This window comes from Alligator mississippiensis, chromosome 4 (genome assembly GCF_030867095.1).
Source record: "Alligator mississippiensis isolate rAllMis1 chromosome 4, rAllMis1, whole genome shotgun sequence".
Lineage (NCBI taxonomy): Eukaryota > Metazoa > Chordata > Crocodylia > Alligatoridae > Alligator > Alligator mississippiensis.
The window spans coordinates 76,866,911-76,893,769 of NC_081827.1; the positions used below are offsets into that span (position 1 = coordinate 76,866,911).

Here is a 26,859-nt window from a genome sequence, read left to right on the forward strand (position 1 = left end):
TTTGCCAGTTTTTTGTGATACTGGTGAGCCCAAAACTGAACGCAATATGCCTTTTTAGAGTATCATCTCAGCCCTATAAAAAAAAAAGGGGGAATCATTACATCCAGATCACAATTATTGATGCTTCTGTATGTGAAACCCATAATCACATTGGTCCCTTTTGCTGATATGACTCTCATAGGACACAGTATTACTTCAAGTTTTAACTGGGGTTGAGAGTTACACCATTAAGGTCACCACTCAAACTTTATTAGGATACATAATAACAAAGACTTATTTGTATTAATAAAAACAGTGCTTACATAGCCTTGGATTCAAGGAAAAAACAGGTTGACTGGCCAAGCTTCTCTGTTCCCTTTTCTCGGTATTGCTGAGCCCTGTAGTAGTCCAAAATCTCATGGTTTAACCATAATTATATACATAACCAAATATGGAAAACCCTGTGTTATGCTTTGGAGCTACACCAAAACTTTTCCATTTCCTTGCATTATGTTAGTGCACCTTATCACTGTCTACAGTGCATTCTTAACTTATGTCACTGCTATATAGGTCAAATTCAGGTCAGGTCATGACACAGGCTGTTTCCCAGGGTCCATTTTGCACATGGCCTATGTTGCATGTATGGCCTACACCTGCCCTGTCAGTAATGTAACTAAGGTGGGCCCTAGGCACTAACTTTGGGGAATGGAGGAAGGCAGAATAGTAAGAGCTGCTGCTGGCACTGCCAAGAGTATCAAGCTGCCCTGTTATGCCTGCCATCTGTGCTCTGGCTAAATGACAAGACTGAAGATCTAGGATCTGAATCCAGAAACTTCCTGTGTCATTTTTGGGCAAATGATTTGTCCGTTCCTTGCTTTTGTTTAGCACTTTCAAATGCTTCTTTATTATTAGGAATGTTGTGAGGCTTTATATGCTAAATTAATTGCATTTGGATAGGCCAAGACAACATAACACCCTTGTTATTCTGTTATAAGCAGGTTTTGTTGCTATAAAATTAAGGACAACTCTTGATTTTCTGTTCTAAATTCTTCTCTAGATTGAGGAACAGGTAAAGAAGGTGGAGAGTAGAGAGAAGACAAGGCAGAGAAGGAAGGGTCAAAGACATGGATCTTTTGCTTTCTTAAACTTTATTACATCTCTGAATTTCTTGGGCTTCTATTTTTGGTTGATTTGGATTTCTTGGGGTTTTATTTTAATATATGCATTATTCTGGTAAGGTAATTTTGCCTATGCATTACTGATATGTACACACAACCTCAAACATGGTGTAAGATATATTTGCCTGGCAATTAAGATTAATCCTTGCCAGATTGTTCTCATCAAGGAGTATTTCATATTAGTTCTTCTAAGCAGTAAGATTATTAAGAATAAGCACGTGTGCAAGCAGCACTATGGAATTCCCTGGGGATGAATTTAGGATAAGAGCACTGAGTGGGTGGGCAAATTGTTGGTTTTGTGATGGCTGGGAAAGAAGCTGTATTCAGACACTACTGAATACGTGTTTACAGTCACTGGAAAGATGAGGTTAGAAAATTGTCTTCATAATTCATAGAAGATAACTGAAACAGATTAAAACTGTTGATTGTGTTCCAGGCAAAAAAATATTTATAGCAGTTATATAAACACGAAATGCAGCCGCCAGTTTTGGGCAGTGCATATACTGATTTATTGACTGTGAACTTCAAATTTCCTTTTGACAAGAGCTGAGTTTAAGAAGTTCCTAGTGCAGATTATGGGCCTTGTTAAATGGCAATTTTGGGCAGCTCCTGGAGCTCTTAATCTCTGGATTGTCCACACATTAATATCTTAAACTAGTTTTTAAGCACTCCTTAGGTGGCTCAAAGTTAGCCACTCCAGGGCAGAATTAACTGATCCATATTATATGGCTCATGTTACACTAAGGTGCAGTCACTCTAGGCTACAGCTTAAAGCACCTATACACAAGCAGAAAGGATGCTCCCATGTGCTGTAATTACAGCACATCCGAGCAGACTCGATTAATTAACGATTAATCGAGTCTGCTGGAGCATAGTAATTACTGTGCTCTGGCAGCCTCCAGCATCTCATGCATCAGCATCCCTATGCTTAAAAATGCAAGCTTTATATAAAACATTCATCCAGCTTTATATAAAGCACCCCCACCACCATTTTTAAGCACAGGGATGCTGATACATGAGATGCTTTGGGCATTTTACTTAGAGTGTCTCTCAAAGCCACCCTCATTAAAGTGTCCCCCACTTCCAGAGCATGTGTATAAATGTCCTTTGTGGAAACACCGCAGTCCTACTCCTGCTGGCCCGAATTGGGCCCACTGCCTCCTCTCTGCCCAACTTCCCCCAGCACCCTACTCACTGCTTCTCCCAACCCCCTTTGCTTCCTTTTAAGATTCAGGGAGGACAGAGGCTGATTGAAAGGTCATTAAAAAGAAAAAGGAAACCAAACTTTGCTCCAGAGCCGACCTGCCTTGTGTTAGGTATAGAACCAAAGAGCCGGGAAAGGACGAGGCTGCTAAAAAAAAATATTTTCATAAATTACTTTGGGGGAACAAAATTATTTTCATAACTTACTTCAGGGATTGCTCCTTTGAGTTTGTCACAGTCTTCCAGAAGTTGTAGCATTTCCTTCCCAAGCAACCTTTCTTAAAAATCTTACACTTTAATTTGTGAACGTATTACAGGGTTATATTTCCAAGCCCTAACCTCGCTTTGTCAGTTAGAGAAATAAATGAGACATATTTTAGCTGTTGATGTTCTGTGTTGAGGTAGTGTATATACCAGCCTCCGAATGATTCAGTCATCTGTTATGCTTTCTGACTTTCTGTTTTTGGCTCTTTTGGGCTCTAGGTAGTACACATTGCTTTTGTTTTATAGTCTTTGTTAATGTGTTTGCAAATTGCAGTGAAAGAATCTCAGAAAATTACTCCATACATCAGTGAAGACAGTACAAATGGTTTTTCCTTTCAAACTGCAGCAGTATGCCACTTGAGTGCAAATTGGTAGTTTTTATGAAGTGGCTAAAGTTGGGTCTAAAAAGCTGTACTTCAGAGAACCAAACAACAACAAAAATAAGCTACATTTAGATGCATGGAAAGAGTAGACTAAACAAAGGTTTAGGTCAAACATGATCCACCACAAAGATGTAAGAGTATCTTTTTATTGATTACTTAGCATCATTATTGAAAGCAGCCTAATTAAAATATTTGCCATATGTTTTTAATATATCAAATAGACTTGCTTGAATTTTCCTTGATACAGAGTTGATAACATTAAATGTGGCACGTAAAGTCCTGATTGCAAGGTAATTATTTTATTTTCACTGACTAAATGTTTCTATTAGATGTCCTTTGGCAATATCTACCTCAGGATGATGATTTTACGGCCTAATGCCTTACCTTTATTTGACTGTGTAAATAGTAATAACCATAACTGCCTCTCTTGATGTTTCTAGCCATCTGTACCCAGGTGCATTGCAGTACGTGATGGGTTGTTTTTTGATTGGACTATCAGATGATTTTGATAGTTGCATAATTCTTAGTCTGTGTACATTTGCAAAACCAGAATTTAATTAGTATCTAGGCACGACTTGGTTGAATTTAATTTTCAAGGATTGCCTGTGAAACTCTCCAGAGTAGCACCTGGATAAAAGAAGTTCTGATGGAACTCTTTAATCCCTGCAGCTTTGTTACTAGTTTCAAGACAAAAGAAGGTATGAAATTTGGGATTTCTGTCTGTAGCATCATAACATCTGCAATACAAAACTCTTGTTTATTTGTAAAGCATAGATAACATTAAAAAGTCATACACAAGTGCATGACAATATCTAATTTTTTATTAATTCCTGGCAGAAGTGGGATGTTCAAGTACCATAGCTGTATGATCTTATAATTTTGTTGTTTAAATCCAAATGGGTGCAGTCAACTAAACTGGATATTGCTCCTCTATAGGGAAATTACCTCTGGAACAGCTGCAAAATCAATTCTGTTGTTTTGGAAGCACCGGGCTGTGCAGTAGGTACCATGACCACCTACTTGCCTCATTGATCATTATCATGGGCTGTCAGCATACAAATTCCACTCTCACTTGTTCAAATTGTAAGATTCTTTCCAGCAATTTGAAGTCTGAGTGAAAAGTTTACCAGTGAATTGCACTTGTAGCTCTTAACTTGCATTAATTCTGTACATAGTAGTCATTAATTTTGGCTGTTTATTTCTATTCCAAGCAATTGCCTAGATACAGAAGACAAAAGCTCTACAGGAACAGTAAGGTCTGGTGATTGGTACTCTTGGTACTTCTCCCTGAGAACCAATCATGTGGATCTTTTCTCCCTGCCCTTTTGCTTTCGTAGTTGGGGATACATCCTGCTTCTCCCAGAAGAATTGCAGAGGCTATTGCAAGGATGATGACTGAAAACAAAATGGTACGTAGTACCAGATGAGGAAGATGTTTGCTGGAGGTAGCAGTAGATTTGCAAAACAAATGTAAAAGTAATACAGTTTTACAAAATCTAGACTGCTCACTCTTCTAGTGGAACCTCAATGAAGTTTCTGTCATTTAATCATCATTTTTCTCTTTACCCGTTTTACAGGTTTTGCTCAGTGTAGAATAATCAGCTAATCAAAATGCAAATTTCTGACAATTGTTTAGTTTTTCTACTACCTGTATAGAGGATTAATGTTCTGATCTCTTATTATGATGAAGATGGCACAATGTTTATGTATAATCTTTTGTCAAAAATGTAATAATATGCAAAGCAGCACAATATTAATTACATTTTATGACAAATGTAACGAGTGGAAATCGTGCTGTCCGTTCTGAACACAATTAGAAGACTGCCTCTTATAGATTCATAGATTCATAGATGTTAGGGTCGGAAGGGACCTCAATAGATCATCGAGTCCAACCCCCTGCATAAGCAGGAAAGAGTGCTGGGTCTAGATGACCCCAGCTAGATACTCATCTAACCTCCTCTTGAAGACCCCCAGGGTAGGGGAGAGCACCACCTCCCTTGGGAGCCCGTTCCAGACCCTGGTCACTCAAACTGTGAAGAAGTTCTTCCTAATGTCCAATCTAAATCTGCTCTCTGCTAGCTTGTGGCCATTGTTTCTTGTAACCCCCGGGGGCGCCTTGGTGAATAAATACTCACCAATTCCCTTCTGTGCCCCTGTGATGAACTTAAAGGCAGCCACAAGGTCGCCTCTCAACCTTCTCTTGTGGAGGCTGAAAAGGTCCAGTTTCTCTAGTCTCTCCTCATAGGGCTTGGTCTGCAGGCCCTTGACCATACGATTTGCCCTTCTCTGGACCCTCTCCAGGTTATCCGCATCCTTCTTGAAGTGTGGCGCCCAGAATTGCACGCAGTACACCAACTGCGGTCTGACCAGCGCCCTATAGAGGGGAAGTATCACCTCCCTGGACCTATTCGTCATGCATCTGCTGATGCACGATAAAGTGCCATTGGCTTTTCTGATGGCTTCGTCACACTGCCAGCTCATGTTCATCTTGGAGTCCACTAGGACTCCAAGATCCCTTTCCACCTCTGTGCCACCCAGCAGGTCATTCCCTAGGCTGTAGGTATGCTGGGCATTTTTCCTCCCTAAGTGCAGCACTTTGCATTTCTCCTTGTTGAACTGCATCCTGTTGTTTTCTGCCCACTTGTCCAGCCTATCCAGGTCTGCCTGCAGCTGTTCCCTGCCCTCCGGCGTGTCCACTTCTCCCCATAGCTTTGTGTCATCTGCAAACTTGGACAGAGTACATTTCACTCCCTCGTCCAAATCACTGATGAAGACATTAAAGAGTATAGGTCTAAGAACCGAGCCCTGCGGGACCCCACTGCCCACACCCTTCCAGGTTGAGACTGACCCATCCACCACGACTCTTTGGGTGCATCCCTCTAGCCAATTCGCCACCCACCAGACTGTGTGGTCATCCACATCACAGCCTCTTAACTTGTTCACCAGTATGGGGTGGGATACCGTATCGAAGGCCTTCCTGAAGTCTAAGTATACGACATCCACCCCTCCTCCTGTGTCCAGGCGTTTCGTAACCTGGTCATAGAAAGAGACTAGATTGGTCAGGCACGATCTGCCCGCCACAAACCCGTGCTGGTTTCCACTCAGCATAATTTGCCCTGCCGGGCTCTCACAAATGTGAGCCTTGATAATTTTTTCAAAGACTTTGCCAAGGATGGAGGTGAGACTGACTGGCCTATAGTTGCCTGGGTCCTCCTTCCTCCCCTTTTTGAAAATGGGGACCACGTTAGCCCTTTTCCAGTCCTCTGGGACTTGGCCCATGCGCCACGAGCATTTGAATATTCCTGCCAGTGGCTCTGCAATGATGTCGGCCAGTGCCTTCAGCACCCTCGGATGGAGCTCATCCGGGCCTGCCGACTTAAAGGCATCCAGTTCTTCCAAGTGACTCTGCACCACCTCAGGATCTACGTATGGAAGTCTGGCGCCTTGCTGCTGCCTCTCTACAACCCCAGAGAGAGACTTGTCGTGCCCCTCACTTAGGAACACTGAGGCAAAGAACTTGTTGAGGAGTTCAGCCTTGTCCCCCCTGTCTGTCACCAATTGTTTCTGCCCATTTAGCAGTGGTCCTATTCCTCCCTGGGCCTTCCTTTTACTCCCAATATATCTAAAAAACAATTTCTTGTTGTCTTTTACTTGAGTTGCCATCCTCAGCTCCATGGTAGCTTTGGCCCGCCTAACTGCCTCCCTACAAGCACAAGCAGAGGAGGTATATTCATCTTTAGTGATCTCACCCTGTTTCCACTTTTTATGTGCTCCCCTTTTGGCCCTTAGGCTGCCCTGGATTTCTCTGGTCAGCCATGGAAGCCTCCTGGCCCCTTTCCCTTTTTTGCCTCGCTCGGGGATCCTCTTGCTTTGTGCCCGAAGGATCGTTTCCTTAAGGCACAGCCACCCTTCTTGGGCTCCCATCCCTTCAAAACTCCTACTCTGCAGTGCGTCCTTGACTAATCGCCTGAGTGCATTGAGATCAGCTTTCCTAAAGTCTAGCACTTTCACCCTACTAGTTACCTTACCCACTCGATGTCTTATGTTGAATTCTATTATTAGGTGATCACTGTCCCCAAATGGCTACCGATCTGGAGGTCCCCTATCATGTCATCCCCTGTTGCCAATACCAGATCCAGTATGGCATTCCCCCTAGTGGGACCATGCACCTCCTGTGTCAGGTGGAGGTCCTGTACACAGGTTAGAAACCTGCGTGAGCGATGGGACCTTGCTGTCTGCGTCTCCCAGCAGATGTCCGGGTAGTTTAGGTCCCCCATGACTACCGCCTCTTTAGCTTTTATGGTCTCCAAGAGTTGCCTCAGGAGCCCCGCATCTATTTCTTCCCCTTGGTTAAATTCCATATTTTAATTATTTGTTACTCTTCCAACCTAGATCTGTGGTCATTCAATCTAATATAGTTTCATGGATGCTGCTGTTGCTTTCTGCTTGCTGTTTTATTATGCAGTCCATTAATGGTAAGGAGTTTAGTAATCAAGTTTCTGATAAATTTTATTAATAAATTCATTCCTGGTATACCTGGAAAATAAGTTTTGAAATATACAATATTTTTTGTTGACTTTCTCTATGAATATCTATATGCTCCACTTTAAAACTGTTAAGGGCAAATCCTACTTCATTTTTATGGACCTGAGTAGAACTTGTATATCCACATAAGTGCAATTGTTAACACTTATGCAGTTCAAATTGTATTTGCACTTGTTTAATTACACTGCCTTCCAGTTGTCTTCTAAGTATGTCTCTTCTGAGCTTGGAATGCTTCATTATATCTGTGTCAACATGGGACCAGAATAGGATTGCCCTGTTATGTGTTTCTCGTAATATAAATCCTGAAATGTTAGTTATCAGAACACCAGAACTGGCAAGTGAATGGGGAGAAGGGGAAGAGGTGGTGGGAACCAAAAGGGACCAAAAGGCCAAAGGCTCAACATTTCCCAGAGTACCACTGGGGTCAGAGAGAAGGGTAACAATCCAGAAGGAGGGTGACTCAGTAAGATGGATGCTGTCAAAGAACAGGAGAGCCCTGGATTCTGGCCCCTTTTCCTACCTCTGGACCTCAGTGGGTCATGTATACCTTTGCATTTCATCTTCTTTGAGATGGATGGATGGGTGGGCATGGCAGAGATGGGAGGTAGCCCTGCCTAAACAGGCTTGATGATTAGAACACTTTGCTAGGTCACACAGATGCAAATTTAAAACACTTCTAGGTAACTGAGGGCCTAGAATCTGGGTTTTAAATTCCTAGGACAAGTGTCATAGCCATGAGGCTATTGGATGGAAATATAGGAAGGACCCTATCCTCCTATTTCATTTTACTTTAAGGGAGTATCTTCACACGCAGGCAATCCTACCATGCCATAAGTGGAAAGAGAATCTAAAAGCTGTGCATGTGCCAAACCCTGCAATTATAAAGCTATGTATTAAAGTGAAATAGGTTTGGGCTTATAGTGGGTGGGAATTTGGTGACAGATTTTTCACAGAGTCCCTAATAAATGGTCCATTGATGGTGATGACTGCTATCCACAGAAAGAGACAATAAGCCAATTTTTCCACTGGGGTGAAAGGACATTGCTTCACTGAAGCCAGTGAAGTTTCCCTTTAATACCAGCTGAAGATCTGGTCAGTAAAATGTTGTTTGTGACACTGAAAGTGACTAAGGAAACAAAAGGCAGTTTTGTGCCATATAACATCCAGATCTCTGTGCAAAGATGAAAAAGGGGCAGAATCCCAGTAGTTGTTGAGCAAATAGTCTTGCAATAAGTCTAAGGGCCTTGTTGAATATTAATTTTAGATGGCTCCTGGAGCTCTTAATCCCTGGATTATCCACACATGAACACCTGCAACTAGTTTTAAGCACACTTTAGGCAGCTTAAGGTTATGCCGCTCGAGGGCAGGTTTACCTCTGATTTGTGTTGCCCAGATTGCTTTCCATTAATGTGTGGCCAGTCTCCATAGATGAGCTGCCCAAGTTATAGTCTTCCAGCATCCCAGGATAGTGTCCCTTCCCCCACACTCCTGTCTGCATGGAAGAACTTTCCACACCCTGAACCCTAATGACCAGGACACAGTTCTCACACCAAGGCACCTCCTCCTCCCAGCCCCTGGAGTGTGACCTTCCCACACCTAGAGGTGCAACCTTGTGTGAACAGCCTACAAAGAACATGCCATCTAGCCAGGTCACATGGCATGGGCGAGTCCAGGGGTGGGGTCTAGGTGGGGCGGGGGGGGAAGAAACAAGGTAGGGCCAAATTGGTCTGTGAGCTAGGGCTTTCTTCCCAAGGCAGGGGCAGTAGTTCCCCCAGAAGCACCTTCCCACACTGCTCCCACCTCCTTAGCTATTCTGGGAAGCCTGACCAGCACCCCTCACACCCCAATCCCAAATCTGAAGTTATTAAAACATGAGACATTATTTAATTCACTTCCTCTTTATTTTCTTTTTACTTCTTTTTATTTTATCCTTCAGGGGCTGGCTGACTTCATTTCACCACCCTTTCCCACCCCCATTTCCTTTCCACTTCCCATTTCATTACCCACCCCCAGCCCAGTAACTCTCCCTCCCAGCTTCATGTTCTAGTCCATCCATCCCCTGCTCCCCAACCCATCTCTCACAGACCCCCACACCTTGAGCATGGGTAGGAGCCTATCCTGGTTCACCAGGCCTGTAGTGGCAACTTGCAGCTGTAGCTCCTAGTCAGGTCACTGCTTGCCAGCCATCTAGTGGCAAGTCACAGCTGTGCAGGTCGGGGACACTCAGAAGGTTTTTAGCTTTAAAGTGTGACTGCTCCAAACTCCAGCTAGCACTAACACCATTGAACTTTGAGCAGCTCAAAGTGCAATATGTAACAAGGCCCTAAGAGATTGTGTATGACAGGCTTCAGAAAATGATAAATCTTTGTATAGCTTTCAGGCTCCTACCTGTCAGTAAGTCTGAGCAGTGCACAGTCCATGCCTCTTGATTTAGTAGATATGGTACTGGAGATTGAATGAAAGGATTTTTTTAGGCTTGACTGCACCTAGGATCTGTTTTAAAACTAGAAGAAGTGGGAGGACTGTTATTGACTGCATTAATATTTTCATAATTGTTGACATTTATTTTTATTTTCAAGCTTTTGCTTTTCAGTAATTTCTGATGGATTTTTCCATTAAATTGATTTGTTCATTTATATTCATCACAGTAAGAGAAATCCCTTCAAAAGTATTAGAACAGTAGATAAAATAAAAGACATAATATTAAAAAAATAATTTAGGTTAACTCTATAGTCCCAGTCACTCATCATCAATTTGACTTTGAGTACATATGTTCTGGTGTACATCAGAATAATGCACTGTCTGCTTAGCATTTTGGCTCACTCTTAATAGATTTCTTTGAAATGATGCATTTAGACAGCCAACACATATTGAAGTTGCCACTCTCTTTAGTCACTCTTTGTGTGTAACATAGGCTATGAAAACAACTCACCCATAGGATTACATTGCTTAATCTGCTGAGGTCCTACTCATTACTGTTTCATGGGTGAATTGCTGGCCTCCATTAATGCTTTTTTGCAAAGCAGAATCTAGACATTCAAAATTTTAAAACAATCAAACTTTCTGGACAAAAAGATCAGCATCATTTTGTAATATGTAATCACTTGCTGCAGTGAATCGTATAACACATTGTAGGCTCCTTTGTCCTGTGATAAAAGCAATTAGATATTGAACCTGTTAACACTGAAAGACGGCCAAGTGAGTATCAAAGTACTGAAGTTCTTATAAGTGATTGCAGTTAGATAAACTTGAGTTAACTCCATAACATATACTAGCTGTTAATGTAAAAATCTATGCTATCTACCTAGGATGGACTGGGAGACTGATTTGTAACCTTTGTTATGCTTCTAAATAAATGTTGATTTCTATTTGCAGTTAACAAACTTACAAAATTATTTTCTTATCAGAGACCATTTTCTTATAGTTTTGATATAATCAAAGGAAACCTAATTCCCCTTTACTTTTATATGTTGAAACAATATGGAAAAAGTTTGTTGAATTGTTTTGATGATTCAGCATTGTGAACTGATTTATAATAAATGACAGAACATCTTGAGATTCATATCTGATAAGGTTTTGTGTCAACAATTGAAGTCATGGTAAGAGTTACCAAGAAAAACGAAATATCTTATGATGGATAACCTCCCCAGAATTTAATAACATTTATAGGCACATTCTCATGTTTTTAATTATGTGCATCTGGAGTGATACATCTTGGGTGCAGACAGAAATGCAGCTCCCCACTGTAAGTGAGAATGCTTTTCAGGAAGAGTTCTGAGTTACAATGATCTCCTGGAACAAACAAGCTCACTGTTGATTTCAGGGGGAAGCAAATCTAGCTGCTGCCTGGGAGCCTGCAGCCCCTAGCACTGGCCCCTCCTCTCTCCCAGTCTGTCCCTGTTTCAGAATGGGAGGGGAGAAAGGGAGCAGAAGGAACTTGTTTTAGGGGTTCCCCAGCTGGCTCTAGAAGGTGGGTTGGGTGTATTGGAGCTTATCCACCTCAGGGAAGGGAGCTTCGATACACCCACCCCACCCCCTGCAGGGGCTGAACCCCCGTCCCCTCCCAGACTGAACTCCCTCCACTCCTTCCCCCCCCCCAATTCTGAAAACATCTCTAGGCTGGCAAGCAGCACAGACAGAAGTTACAGAAGACACTGTTTTGAAATGTCTTCATCTGAACCCTCATGCAATGAGGGGTCAGATTTTCACCTAATTGGCCATTTTTGAAGCTATCTGCAGCCACGCACTTGTTTGGTCGCAGCTATAAACTGCTTTCTGTGGCCAGATTTCGTGAAAATTGTTACTTCTGTCCGTGCCCCTTGTGCTTTGTGCAACACATGAAAGATGTTTATTGTCCTCCTATCTCGAGACCTAAATTGAGGTACCAAGGCCAGGGTTTAACCTGATTCCCTAAGCATCTAGACTAGTGATTCTCAACCAGAGTACCTTGATATCCTTTTAAGGGTACCATAGGATGCCATACAATTTTAGCTCAGTTAGGTATGCAAGCATGATTCAGAAGATAAACCCAGAGATTTCAAATAGAAATCCATAGTGTTAATACATTCTGACCTGTTGTGATATTTACAAGAAAAGAATTGCTCTATTATTTTTCTGTAGTCAAAAAAGAAGTGAAAACTAAGTGGTGGCATTTTCCAAGAAGTGCCTCGAGTGTTAAAAGTTTGAGAACCATCGATCCAGACTTATGTGTATCAGTGCCTAATTTTTAGATTACTTGCTCTAAGCTTTGCAGGGTGTGCTATAACCACTCAGCTCCAGAAATAGATAATCTCTTTTGTTCAGTCATTCTTCTTAATGAACCTTTCTTTATTGGCCCTAGTCCAGGTTGAACAGGAATGGTGGAGTCTCCTGACTTAGCCTCTTCCATAGCCTGGAAATTAGGGCACTTCTCTGGGAATTGGGAGATATGAGTTCAAAGAGTGATTTAGTTGATGAGCTCATAAAACCCAGGTGTCTCATTTTGTGGGCAAGTGTTCTAACTACTACAGAATAAGCTAGGACAACTTGAATAGAGTAGGCTCATTTGAAATTGCTCTATGGAACTTTGCCTAAGCTCCACTAAGTGCAATTCAGGTGCCTGCAGAGCCAGTTGGAAACTTGATCCTTATTCCAAACTGAATGATCAGGCTGTGTACAGAGTACCTGTGTAGGGTGGCCTACAAGAGGAGAGTTCCAGACACAGGGCCACCTATAGAGTTGCTATATGGCAGTTATGCACAGTTTTTGAAACACATTTCCATAGTGATGGCCCATTGGTGGTGGCACATATCAATAAATACATCCATTGGTCTGTCCTATCTGTCACTTACACACCACCATAGGGAGAGGCCCTTAGAGTCTGACTCAGTGCCATATGTAAGGTACATGATATAATAGAGCCATGCCATTTCTGCTGCCAAGGGAATATGTAAATGTGAAGGTGAATGCAAAGGAAAAACATAGTGGACATTCACAACTCACATAAACCCTTCAGGATTCCTAAATGATAACATGACTACTCATATAATTTGGGTGCCTGTAGACATGTGGGTGTGCTGCTCCAGCATACTGTAATTACAACACATCAGAGCAGACTTGATTAATAGAGTCTGCTGGAGCATGCTAATTAGTGTTCATATTCAGCATCCCCATGCTTCAAAATGCTGGTGGGAGTACTTTAACTAAAGCTTGTCAAATGAGCTTTTGACAAAACACCTCTGCCACCATTTTAAAGTGTGGGGTGCTGAATACCTGAGATGCTGCAGGCACTTTTAATTAGAGTGGCTCTTGGAACCACTCTAATTAAAGCGCTCTGCCCACACTTGGAGCATGTGTAAAGATGCCCTTTGACTTCAAGGCCAGGTACAGACATTACACATTTACTGGTAAGTGTTCGGAAACATGCCCATAACAGAACAGAAATTCAGCGCACACAGACTGGTTTAAAAATGGCAGAACCCAGTCTAAGATTTGCACCCCCACCAAAGTGTGAATGTGTGTTCTGTTTCCTGTCATTCTAAACTACGTTGCTTACAGAAAACCACGTAATTTAGATCAATTCCACCTTTTGACTGTACCAACCCAAGTGGCCAATTCAAGTCATCTTTCATAACTGTTTTACCAATGACTTGATAGCATATTTGGTTTCATGTTAAGTGCTTAAAATGAGTATGATTTTGTGGGTACATAAAGGTGTCACAGTGAAGTAATTAACAGTTTTTCTCTAATGAAAAGAATGTGTTGTAATGCCTACTGAGTCCTGTGATTGTTTATTGATCACAGAGTTATACTAATGAACCAAGTATGGTCATGGTTCAGTTACCAGAGCAGAGTGTTGTTGAATGCTTTGAGGTTTTTTTGACATGGGATCAAGTTGATGATGAAGGAGAAGTTATAGAAGGCAATGAAGTTATCATATTCATTAAAGCGGGGATGGGGGCAAGTTGAATCCCTTCAGGTTTCTGTTCTTTCTGTGCAGGCCAGTGTAATTACATGCAGAATGAAACTGTCTAAAGCTTAAATCCTTGAAGAGTGTTGTGCTTCAGAGGTCTGGAGCATATAAAGCAATGGGTCTGGGTTCAGAATTTGAGACAGCATGATAGTTTTTTGGCAAGACAATGAAAATTAATGTCGAACACCTCACTTTTGGATTTTATATTAAACTTTATAACACTATGCAGCAATAGCATAAGGCAGGAATGTCTAAGGATATAGTTCATTGAGCTGTGTCATTCAGCCCATGGCCCCACCCACAGGGCTGGAAACTTGATGGAACAAGCAGTGGAAGTATTAATTGCTGTGACTCCTACAGGCCATATCTTTGACACCTCTGCCCTAAGGAATGAGATTGCTATGGTCAGCAGCACAGTTGATTCTGGACAATACACAGATTACCAAAGAGGAATTGGTAGGAATAGGATAGGAAAGGCAGTGAGGCAACAGAAAAAAGTAGGCCAGGGATAGCTAGTACCTCCTGCTACAACTTCATGACTGTTACGCACAGCATAAAATAGCAAGTCAGTCAGAGAGGTAGAAGATAAATGCAGAATTGAACTTGAGGGAAAAGGCAAGATATGCTTCCATGAAAAGAAGAGTACAGCATTCCCACTGTATTACAGCCCTTTGATCTTTAAACTGTTGTGGACTGTTGTTCTCCCTGCCCCCCTCAGAGCTGCCAATGAAGTCAAGTAGAAGTGATGGAGGCTCAGCGCCTTCAAAATTAGGCCATGGTGGTGTTGGCTTAGCTGGATAAGATAAGAATGGGAATGAGAAAAGGACAAAATACTAGAGCCTATGGCATAGTTGCTATCATTATAGAAAAAAAATTAATCCTGCAGGCCGTTCCAATAAACAGAATCATTGGACTGTTCTTGAGGTTTTATTTGCTTTCTCACGTATTGGAGACTGATTTAAATATGAATGGTCTTCTTCCAAGCCAGGAAGATTTGAGGTGATTTGGATACTTATCCGAAAGTATGGGGACATAACTGCTGTTCCTCTCAAGAGGACTTGTCTGTCAGTGCATTTCATCTTCTGGAGTGTCACATACTGATTTGTTTGGAGGAGGACGACAGATCCAGTCCAGCTCTGCCCTCCTCCAGGTTCTCTTTGTAACAAAACTGTTTCAAAAAAGGGGGCTCTCCTATCCCCAGGGCACTTTCCCTTTTGAAGAAATAAGGCTTCCTTTCCCTTAGAGTCTTCCTCATTTCTCCTATTAAAATCCTATTATTCTCACCAGTTGAGTTTCCCTTTTGGAATTCTATTTGTTTATATGTCCAGAGCTATATTTTACTCCATCTTGTCACCATCATGTTTTTTCATGCCCAAGTCCCCCAATCCTGGTGCCTTTTTTGATGTCTTGTTTATCTCCCTCCCTCAATTATCTCTCTTTCCCAAAACATTTTTTTTCTTTCCCTTTCCATGCCTTTCCATAGGAGATTCCTTTCTTTCCTTTCTCTTGCTATCCTTCACTGCCATGTTTGAAAGGATGCTCCTGAACTGAACATGGGGAAGGAAATAGAGGGTTGATACTCCCATTAAAACCAGCAGCAGGCAGGCACGTGCTCAGATTTCTTTTCAAACTTATTGCTGTTGCCATTTTTTGAAAGTACAGAGAGCACAAAAGAGGGTGCTCAGCTACCAGGCAGTTACCATCCTGCTCTGGACAGGAGCAACTCATCTTAATAACAGTATTTAGGATCTGTTTTTATTTTGTTTAACTGCTCAGCCCCCAGCCTGTGACTGGTTTAAAAGGCTTGTCCTGACCCAGCTTGGGACTGGCAATCGGTGCCTGTGGAGTTTAACCAATCAGAGGACTGTGGCTCAGAGCAGTTGCCAGATTCCCTAAGAAATACTAGTTTCTAACAAAACTCAGTAATCCTCAGATTGAACTCAAAAGTTTAAATACAAGTTATGATAAATATGTGCCTTCCTGGTTTGACTGTTCATGAGATTGCTGCTGCCCATGCAGTCTACTGTACAGCATCTTCTGAGCTTCTCTTCCCTGCATTAGTCTTTTGCCAACTGTTTATGAGCTGTCACCCACAATTCATACTTTTGTCAGGTAACTTGAGTATTATTTTCTATCATTCTCTAATCATTCACAATCACTTAGAGGATGGTGTCATCTAAAATGTGCAAACTTAAATGAGTGATTTTTTTTTTTTAATGCATGTATTTAAAATCAGGTTCCTATTCTGTTACATTCAAGTCCTGAGTGCAGTCAGTAATGACCTGAATAGTGCCTGTTTTAATGTAATATCTGCTTGCTGACTGCTGTTCCAAGAATAAAAATTTAAGCCGAAAGATTTAATGAAATCCCTTGGGATTAGTGCTCACTGTGCTGAGGAAATTGCATATCAACCTTTTCTCTTTACTCTAACTATAGGGTTTGGTATTTGAATAGGAGGGTGTCCAAGAGAGACAACTCTGAGTTCATCAATAATTTACATTTTTGTTACTTACAAACCTGGTATTTGGGAATCTGTTGCCATAGCAATCCATCTGGGCCTGAACGGATAGTGTTTTAAGTGTTGCTTGTATAGGGATTCACAGTGTGTGCTTTAAATCCCATGCTAAACTAATCCTGAGATCTGTTCTGTGACTTATATGAAGCTTGGACAAAATCAACGTTACTCAAAGTAAAAGTTTGTGTTAAGCAAATTAAGCCAATGAAATATTTTAATACAAATATCGCTAAAGACTAAAGTTGTAGTGTAGTGAATTTCTCGTTGAATACAAGAAGCAGTTAACAAAATTACTCTCTTTGCTCTGTTCAAAATGCATTTAATTTGTTGTAGATCAGAAAACTGGTAATGATGCCTGTTATGATTTGATGTAAAACAGAAACTTTAATAAATATGACATACCATATATCAAAATATTATTTGAGTTTCCTAGATAACACTCTTATGCCTTAAGAATGTCAGGATAGGTAGCATACTGTGTAACTTTAGCTTTCACATTATCTGGTTTCTCTCTCAGGGATAGTAGGAGACATGGTTGTGAGACTGAGAATAAGATTTAAATTCCCATCTGTTTGATGATGCTAAACTAAAGCTGGGTTTTGCAGTTAATGGCCTTATATAGTGCATTATAAAGCCCAGCAGTTGTGTTTCACACCTGGGTCTCAGCTTGCATGGTTTTGCAAGCCAAATATCAAAAGTAAACTCACTGAAACTTCCTGGTAGCTATATAAAACCAAATTAATTTTATGTTCAGACTTTTCAAGGAACCTGAGATAAGTCCAAAGTTTACACCAAAAATTGAAACTGAGCAAGTTCTTTGGAGGGGGGGAGAGTTATTTTTTTTTAAGTAGCTATGCTATTAAGGTGCCCCTAAGTCTGTCTAGTACTATCATTATTTTATTAGCCCAAAGGAAATGAAATTCATTTTCCCAAAATATTCCTAATATTCAAAAGAATAGAGAAACATGCAAATAGGCAGACCCTGTACATATTGGTGTTTGATAGATAAATCTAAAAAAACTGTTTTCTCCATGAAGTAGAACAGACCTCCCTATTCATCTTGGTGACATGCAAAATATTAATGCAATAAAAACCAGAGAGATGGCTCAGTAAGTCTTGAAAGAAACTTAATTACTGTATAACTGTTTTTTCCTTTTTAATAAATATAGATTTCTCACTGAATAAGCATATAATATAAAGGGTCTACCTATTTTCCTCATGTTTTTGTACTAGAGAAGTGTTCTTAATCTCCAATAATAAATTTCCCTGTATTTTGGTTCTATATAAAAAATATACCTTCTCATGTTAAAAATTATAGGTGCCATTCTGACTTTTTAAAATTTCAGTGACAAAAATCCCATTTGTGTGTGTATACACAAATATATGCACGCGTGTGTATGTGCGCATGCACGCACACACATACACACTCTTAAGTGCGGTTTGTACATAGATTTCATAGACACTAGGGCTGGAAGGGACCTCGGAAGATCATCAAGTCCAGCCCCCTGCCTGAGGGGCAGGAAATCAGCTGGGGTCATAGGATCCCAGCAAGAAAAGCATCCAAATTTCTCTTGAAGGCGTTCAATGTAGATGCGTGCATGCACGCACTCACTCACTCACTCACTCACTCACTCACTCACTCACTCACTCACTCACTCTTTCTCTCCTAAGTGTGATTTGTCTTACTGAGCTTTTCTTATTTTAGGGGTCCAATTGTGCTAGTTTTACTAAGTGGGGAATACTTACAGAACTGGATCCTCTTCAGTATAACTGGGAATAGGCAAGTTAGAATCAAACTATATTACAGGATTTTGTTGAGTTTCTTAAATTCTTATGAGTAAATTTAATAAATTGCAGATTATTTACATGATTAGTGTCCTAAAGTATCTTTTGTACACTATTTGTAAAATATACATTATCTTCCCAATTGATAATGGAAGATGCAGCCAGGCATATCTAAATATTTTTCTGCTTCTTATTTCAAATGGAGATCATTAGAAAATGGTTTCCTTTCAGATACTTTTAAAATGAAAACCAAGTCTTGCAAGAGACTAAGTAGTATGACAGATGCAACATTTGTAGCTTTGGAAATATAGTTGTCACTACAGGGAATCTTCCACATTGAAGACCCACAGGAGGCCATAACCAAAGCTGATTTGAATTAATCTTCCAGCACATCTCATAAAAAAAATAGTCTGTGTTTAATAGTAAGCAATAGAAGCACAGTGGCACTCCTATTGTAGAGTCTTTCTTTAATCTTTTTTTTTCAAGTAAGTATCTTTGTTTTGTTTCTCTGTTGTATTTTGAACCTTGTTAGTTGCTGGAAGAAATAAAAGAATTTCAGTATTTGGTCTCATAGAGCTCCTTGGTCATTGGTGCTCTCTATTATATTTTTCCTCTCGTTATTCAAAGCTATCAATACATCAAAAATTGAACCCTGTTCTTTGTACCTTTATTACATTTTGGGAATTCCTTCTGCTTCTTGAAACTGTCTTTATTCCTCACTTAGTAAACACACCTGTCTTACTCATAAAGATGCACACTTTTGTTTCATTTTCTTTGTTTATCTGGAGCATAGCCTCTATTTTTATTCAATCCTTTCTGATTAATACTCAAGTAAGGACCCATCTTTTATTACTTTCTCTAACATTCTGTCTTTGTAGTAAAAATAAATATTTAATCTTCCAAGAGGCTCAGCAATAATACGGCACAGCTTGACACAGACAGCTTAGAGAAACAGAGTAAGATTGAGACAGTATACCACAGAGCAGGTATGACTGTGTGCACTAATTTCTCTAAGGCACTGCAGTTACATCTATTCTAATAGTAAAGGTACATGTGGACCCAGGAGTAGGTTTGGATTAGAGTTTTTAGCTTAAATCTAGCTCAGTTGTGAACCAAAGATGAATATACTAAAGTTTGAATAGGCTTAAATCTGGACCTGAATTTTAAATCTTCAAATTTGGGAGGGACGTAAATAAGGGTTGATCCAGACTTTGGATGTGAACCCAAGTTTAGTTTAGCAGTTTGGTTGATGCCTCTCTCTGAAGACTCCGTAGACGCTACACTATAATTAAAGGCCATTCAGTTTGTTGATTTCTATGTATGCATGTGGTTACACACAGGTAAATTGCGAGGTCTGAGGAGGAAATCGACTAACCCTGATGCATTGCATCAAATTCTAAATTATTCTTAACTTGTCCTCTTAAGGACAAGTTACACATAACCCTGCCAGCTGGATTTTTCTTGTTCCAGTGCTCTAGAACTCTTCATAGCTTTGTTACATCACAGACACCAGAAATTTTTCTGAATGAAGAAGTTAGGCCATATAGTTTTAAATAGAAATAAAAAATATTTTTAAAAATGTTTTTATCCCAAAGTTCATATCCCAATAATAATCAAAACCATGGAATACAGTAAGTTACAGAATATGTAATATTGGTTTGTGGTGTACCACAGTAACTGAAAGAATTGTGGAGGATCCAAAACTAATGCCTTACTAAAAAGGAGAAAGGCTTGTGTCAAATTCCTTGCTATTTGGGTCATGGTTCTATGTTCACTATTGCCTGAAACAAATTACTCATCTTCACATTTAGGCCCTTTCACAGCATGGCCCTGCCCTATCTTTCATGTCATATATGCTAGCAAAGCATCTGTGTCTGCTAATTTTGCCAGCCTTAACTGCCCTTCAGTCCAATTTTATCCCCATCTCCCATGCCGCCTTTATTTGTGGAAATTGCTCCTTGCAAAAATCTGCAAAGCTAGTATGTTATGCTTGTTCAAATCCTGCCTTAAAACTCACCTCTGCTGTGATGCCTATAAACTGCTCAACAATGACTAGGCAGCTGGTGTGCTGTGATCACTGCTTATTATGCTAATTGACTTCATGAAATGGTGGGAGTGAGGCACCAAGCACCCCTCTGCAGCATTTTCCTAACCCTTCCTGTAAAGTCTGGGCAGTAGAAGGGGAAGCCATGGCAGTAACTGGGGAAATACACTATTTCTTCATTGCCTTTCCTCAGTCTCATGAGTAATCTATTCAAGATTTAATACAGCTTGAGAATGGATTTTAAATGAAGGATTGCAGGAGCCACAGGCCTAGGTGATAGCCTGTCAGCCTGAGAGCTGCGGAGAGCTTCTGGATTTCCGAGGTAATTGAGACGTATAAGGATATGGTGCTGAGCTCTGGAAGTCTTTGGTGGCCAGAACCTGTGGATTGCCTAGCTCCCTACTTATACTACTACTTCATGGGGCACTTCCAAGAGAGCCTTTGGCTAATTAACCTTTCAGATTTTTCTCTCTTCAATTCCACTCCTGTGGGAAACCTGAACCTTTAATCTTACAGTGCTCACCATTAAATTTAACACAGCAAACTTGTGACATTAACCGATATATTATATATCTGTCATTTAAAACAAACAACCCTCCCCCCCCCTCAGTGTTATGTTTGTGGGTTTTTTTCAGAATTGTAGAATCCTGAATAAGCAAAGAAGGAGTTGATCACTACACCTGTATTGTGACTGGTAAGTAGTTTGATTATACATTATTAAACTGAATGCTGTTTGTTAACTGCCATATGAAACCTTCAACTTTTACTAGTGGAAGAAATCGGTGTAGTAAGCAAGTTCTGCTTTCTCTTAAAACTCGGTTTCATTTCACTGGAGTGGATTTTTTTTATTTATTCATCCTATAATCTTTTTAGATAAGAGGACAAAATAATCCATGTGATGTCTGTTTGTAACAGCACATAATGAAAAAAATTGTGGCTGCCTTTATCTTAGCAAAATTGATTGTAACAATAGAAGTTAGCAAATAAAAAATAATAATAAACTAAAAATTCATCTTATCTAGAATTCTGGCTGATTCTAATGCAGGCATTTTTGGTTGGTTACAGACAATTCATTTAATATGGACATGGTGAGGAGGGAGTTTTATGTGCTTATGTTATCTATTCAGTCATTAGTTCAGAAGCATGAAGTACTGACATGGTTACCTACAAGCTTAAACACACAGCTGTTCAGTAAAGATTAATCTTTGATTTTTTTTTTTTTTACTGCTTTATAATGCATCAAAAAATTGACTGCCTGTACAGATCAGAGGGTGAATGTCTGTGCTGTGGATAGTAGTATTGATAATTCCTGTAAAAGAAATTTCAGGTTGGTGATGAAGTACAAAGTGTGATAAGAGAAAGCGCAGACAGTGTTTCTATTTTTCATCCCCAAATTGTTTGCTTTGGAGACAGTAGCAGAGGACATATTAGCATGGGCATTATTGGGTATCAAGCATCCTGGGAATTGGGTAGATAACTGTGTTTAAGGCACTCCTATTAACAATTCAAACCAAAACAGTTGCTGTGCATTATGCACTGGTAGAGACTGCCTCTTTGTGGAGGAATATTGTGGATAGTGTGTACTGTGCATAAGATGTGGTATTCTCTAGTATGTGCACCAGAAGAGGGGGGCATATTTGAAATCTCCATTCATATAGCTAGCATTTGGTGGTAGATTCCAAGGTAAAATTGAATAGAATCATATATTGTATATACCTTTGGAAAAGTTGTGCCATCCATACTCTTCGTCTGAACAGGAGATTCATGGCATGTAAAAAAAAAAAATTGTATATAGCTTTTAAGAGCTGAAATAGGACCCTTGCTCTTTCTGTATACCCAGGTTTGGTGAATGGTTTTAACGTTCAGTTTTTCACTGGATTTATGAAAGGAAGAGTGTGACATTTTGTTAATGGTGAGTGCAATATAATTCCTCTTTGAATACCAGATGCCATATCTTCGCTTGTTATTGATATACGATACAAACATGTGGTAGCAGTCGGTACTTTACAGGCATAAAATAAAGTACGTGTATAATCCAGACAGCTCATAATCCTAAAAGAGTACATTTTACACCTTTACTCATGTACCATTGTTATCATTATCATAAGCATTATTATCATTGTACTCAGTCCTCTGCCCTTATCTTAGGGCCTTGCTACATAATAATTTTAGGTGGCTCCTGGAGCTCTTAACCCCTGGATCATCCACACATTAACACCTGCAACTAGTTTTAAGTGCTTTAGGCAGCTTAAAGTCATGCCACTTCAGGTTTGTCCCTGATCCATATTACCCAGCTTACGTTCTATTTACATGTGGCCACTTCCCACAGATGAGCCACCCAAGGTGCAGTCCTCCAGTATCCAAGGATACAGTGTCCCCGCCCCCACCCTTCTGTTCTGTGTGGACAGGGTGCAACCCTGTGCAAACAGTGTACAGAGCACATGCCAGGTAGCCAGTTTGCAGGGCATGGATGGGTGCAGGAGTGGGGACGGGGCAGGGGTGTGGGTGTGGGGACAAGGTAGGGGATTGGATCATGTCCCCATAAGCTGGAGCTTCCTTCTTCAGAGAGGGGCAGTAGCTCCTCCAAAAAGCACCTTGCCTCACCACTCCCACCTCCCAGCCACCCTGGAAAGCAGAACCAGCATTCCTCCATACTCTTTTCTTTTCTCTCTCTTCTTTTCTCTTTTTTTTTCTCTTCTTACCTCTTCTTTTCTTTTCTGCTTCATGTTCCTGCCCCCGACCCCATCTCACACCCTCCACCTAAAGCAGGGATAGAACCCTGTCCTGGTTCACCAGCCCTGTAGGGCCAACTCACAGCTGTAGCTCCTAGTCAGGCCCCTGCTCACCAACTCTCTAGTGGTAAGTCACAGCTGTGCAGGTGGGGGACAGTCAGAGAAGGTTTTTAGCTTTAATGCAGGGGTGGGCAAAATACAGTCCTTGGGCTGGATCTGGCTAACTGAGGGACTTTGTCTGGCCTGTGGCAGGTCCCTCAGTCCTGCCCAGCCCAGATGCAGGAGACAGCTTAGGCCATGGTTCATGCAGCTGGTCCTGCTGTCCCCATGCATGGCACAGCAGCTGTATTTGCTTCCCAGCATCCTCAGTGATAGAAGCAGTTCCTACTAGCTGCTACTGCTACTGGACCCACCCCTACTGCCTGTACACCCCAGCCCGTCTGCCTCCCACCCATTGCCAGGGGCAGGACCTGTGTGGGCAGGGCACACAGCCTGGCAGATGGGATGGGGCCACAGGCAGGCGGGGAGTGGTGTTCAGGAATGTGATGAGTGGGTGAGGCCACGATCACGGGCTGGGATCTTGGGACTGTGACAGCTTGAGGCTGGGGCACAGACAGAGCTGCAACATTCTCCCTGCACACTCCTGCTACAGGTGCAGTTTCAGCAGGTGAGTGTGGGGCCGGGACTGGAGCAGAGCCACAATCTCCTCTCTGTACACCCCTGCTACAGGCACAGGTTCTGCAAGCAAGGGCGTACAGAAAATGGATCGGAGCTCTGCCTCAGGCTCTGGCCCCATGCTGTCACCACCCCAAGTTCTCAGACTCAGCCCTGGACACAGGTCCCCATCCCAGGACACAGCCCCATTCCATCCACCTGGCTGTGCACCCTGCCCACACGGGTACTGACCAGTCTCCATGGAGACTCCAGGATCATGGGGTGGTGGTAGCCTGGGGAACAGGGGCCTGGGCCAGAGCTGCCATCCACTGCCCACACATCCCTGCCTGCAGAACCGGTGTCTGTCACAGGGTTGTGTGGGCAGGGGATCACAGCTCTGGTCCATGCTTGGCCAGGATGGGTACGTGGGGCCAGAACTGGGATTGTGGGGCTCTGTCCCCACCTACCCACCTGCCTGTCCTACTCCTGAATGTCACTTCCCCCAGATCCCAACCCTAGCTCCACCCTGGCCATATGCAGAGCAGAGCCATGATCCACAGCCCACACACCACTGTGACGGGCACCGGTTCTGTGGGCAGGGGTGTGCAAGGAGTGGACCACAGCTCAGCCCTGGGCCTGGGCCCCAGCCCTGCTCTATGACTGCCATGTGATACTGAGGTCTCCATGGAGACCTGCTGGAACCTGCCCAGGCAGGGCATATGTCCCGGCAAATGAGACGGGGCTGCTTAGGAGGTTTTAGTAAGCAGCTTTGGGAGGGCAAGGGTAGGGAGGAGCTAGTGGGATGCTAACCTGGCTTGTGGCATCTCACCAATACTCCCTGTGTGGCCTGCAGGCCCAAATAATTGCCCATTTCTTCTGTAAGGTGTCACTGCTCCAAACTCCATCTAGCACTAACACTGATCAACATTTGTGCAGCTCAAAATGCAATCTGTAACAAGACCCTTACCTTCAACTTCAACTTGTACTAAATATATATTTACAATTATTACCAAGTAGATTTATTTCATTCTTACTTTGTTCATTCTCTGAAACTTGGGACTATTCACTCCAACCTTGAACTTGACCACATTATTTCCCCCATTTTTTTAATTGGTTGAAACCTTTGTCTGCCACATCATCCTGTTACACACAGTCTTCCTGGTCTCACCTCTCCAGACAGCAAACTCTAACCTCACATTTTAGTGTCTCTTCTCACCTCCCACCCAATAATTATCTCTTCGACTCATTTATAGAGTTAGTTCAGAGTACAGAATACAAAGAAAGAATACAAATTTACAGAATACAAACAAAGTTCTGTAGTTTAAAAAATTAAATGTGGCTGCATCTACATATGCAATTATCATGATTCAATAAACTCTGGAGCCCTTTGAGCTGGAGTATACTGCTCCTGGGTGCAGTGTCTATATGTGTGCCCAGGACAGAAGCAATTTGTGCTGGGGTGGAGCAGCTCCAGACTGGTAGGGAGTACAGGGGGTCAGCAGGAGTCTAGCTCCTGGCTGGCTGGGCTAACTGGGTGCAATTTGCAATTTGAACCTTCTGCACATATGTTTGATCACACTTAATAACTCTGCTGTAAAATAGTACTGTCCCTGACAGTACTATCTTACAACAGAGTTAATTAGTTTACTGCACCTTAATACTGGTGCATGTGTAGACTGATGTTTTACTGCAGTGCTAATTAGTCTACTCCACAGTAAAGCACATGTGTAGATACACCCCTTGAGTCCTAAATTAGGCAGAATTCTGAGCTTCCAAGTGTAGTATGAAAGAGATCATACATGCCAGGGAAACCAGATAATACAATAAATAATGTCTCGAAGATATACCTAAGGGAATTTAGAAGAGCTGCAAAGCATAAAAGATGGAGGAGCTAATGCAATTTATATCTAAAGTGTAGCCTACAAAAAGATTGGAGTTTTGTTTTGGGGGTTTTTTTGTTTTTGTTTTATAATGGAGAAGGTGCAAATAAATGAGTTTATTATTTTGCCTTGAAGACCTGGGGTCTAGCACCACTAGTAAAAGTTGCATATTTTTAGCAGAACCCAAGTATTGCGCATTCCAAAGAATGTGTGCACGAACAAGAAATTTTTATAGTATGTGAATACTCTATCCTTGCTCCTCTTCCCCTCCCCCCGACATACATAAATGCACACATTCTCCTTACGGGTTTTGCTCTGCCAGCTAGCCAGAACTTTTCGAAAGGAGACAGCTGTTTAAGGAGATTCTGGATTTGTGTACAGTGAGATTAAATTAATCAATTTTAACTGATGCTGCATTACATACAAATTCCTTCCCTCCTGCTGGCTGAGTAGGATGATAGAACCTTTTCATAGTATCCATCAGTTAATTTATCAGTCATGGTACTATGACTATAACATACAAATGCCTGAACAATGAATATATAATTATAGAAATGGAACTGGGCAGTGGTTATTTCACATTTGTAATGCATAATTTATTTAACATCCTGTTTGGAATATACTAGACTAGAAATTAAGTCTAATAAAATGTAGAAATAAAATTATTATTAAGCCTCATCCTTCACCTATAAGAAGCCACATTGCTAACTTGATGAACCTAAACACCCAGCTGCATAGAGTAATTTCAACTCACATTATCTTTGGACCATCCAGTTTGAAATAAATTCTGCCCAAATAGTATGATGGTTCCATGCCAGAGTGCTGCTGTTCTTTTCACGTGGAATAATAAATGATATATATTGCCATTTTAAAGTACTTCAACCACTCAACCATTTTTCTAATTTAAAAATAAACTTTGAAATTTCACAGTTAAGGTGCCAGACCTTATCTCAGAAATGGAAAGAAGAAAAAGTTGAATGTAGCATTAAAAGTTGAACTTCTTTAGCTGTAAAGAGAGACTGCTGAAAAAGGCAGCATCTTTACTTTACGTTAGTCACTCATAAAAGTTCACTTGTGCTCTTGAATTTTGTTTGTGTACACTTTGCAGGTTCCCAGCACATAAGACTTCAGTTATTTGGTCTGTAGTCCTGATTCATGATAGCGTTTTTTGGAGTACTACTATGAAGAGGATTGATTTCCTGACTCTGACTGGCTTGGTCCAGGCCCCAGATTAAGAGATGATTCC

At 41.4% G+C, this 26,859-nt stretch overlaps 1 protein-coding gene across 18 annotated transcripts in view; it reads left to right on the plus strand.

The window, feature by feature from the left end:
- SYT1 (synaptotagmin 1) overlaps nucleotides 1-26,859 on the plus strand; it is a 672,911-nt gene that overhangs the window by 310,933 nt on the left and 335,119 nt on the right. For 9 of the 18 annotated variants that reach the window (XM_059726116.1, XM_059726117.1, XM_019493983.2 and 6 more), the window contains one exon: nucleotides 20,983-21,041. The exons of 6 other annotated variants lie outside the window; for them this stretch is intronic. The gene's annotated coding sequence lies outside the window, so the exon portion shown is untranslated. Of the gene's footprint in view, nucleotides 1-20,449; nucleotides 20,670-20,982; nucleotides 21,042-22,187; nucleotides 22,260-26,859 lie in introns of those variants that run through there. 3 more of the 18 variants (XM_019493968.1, XM_059726119.1, XM_019494000.2) reach the window with 2 other exon arrangements.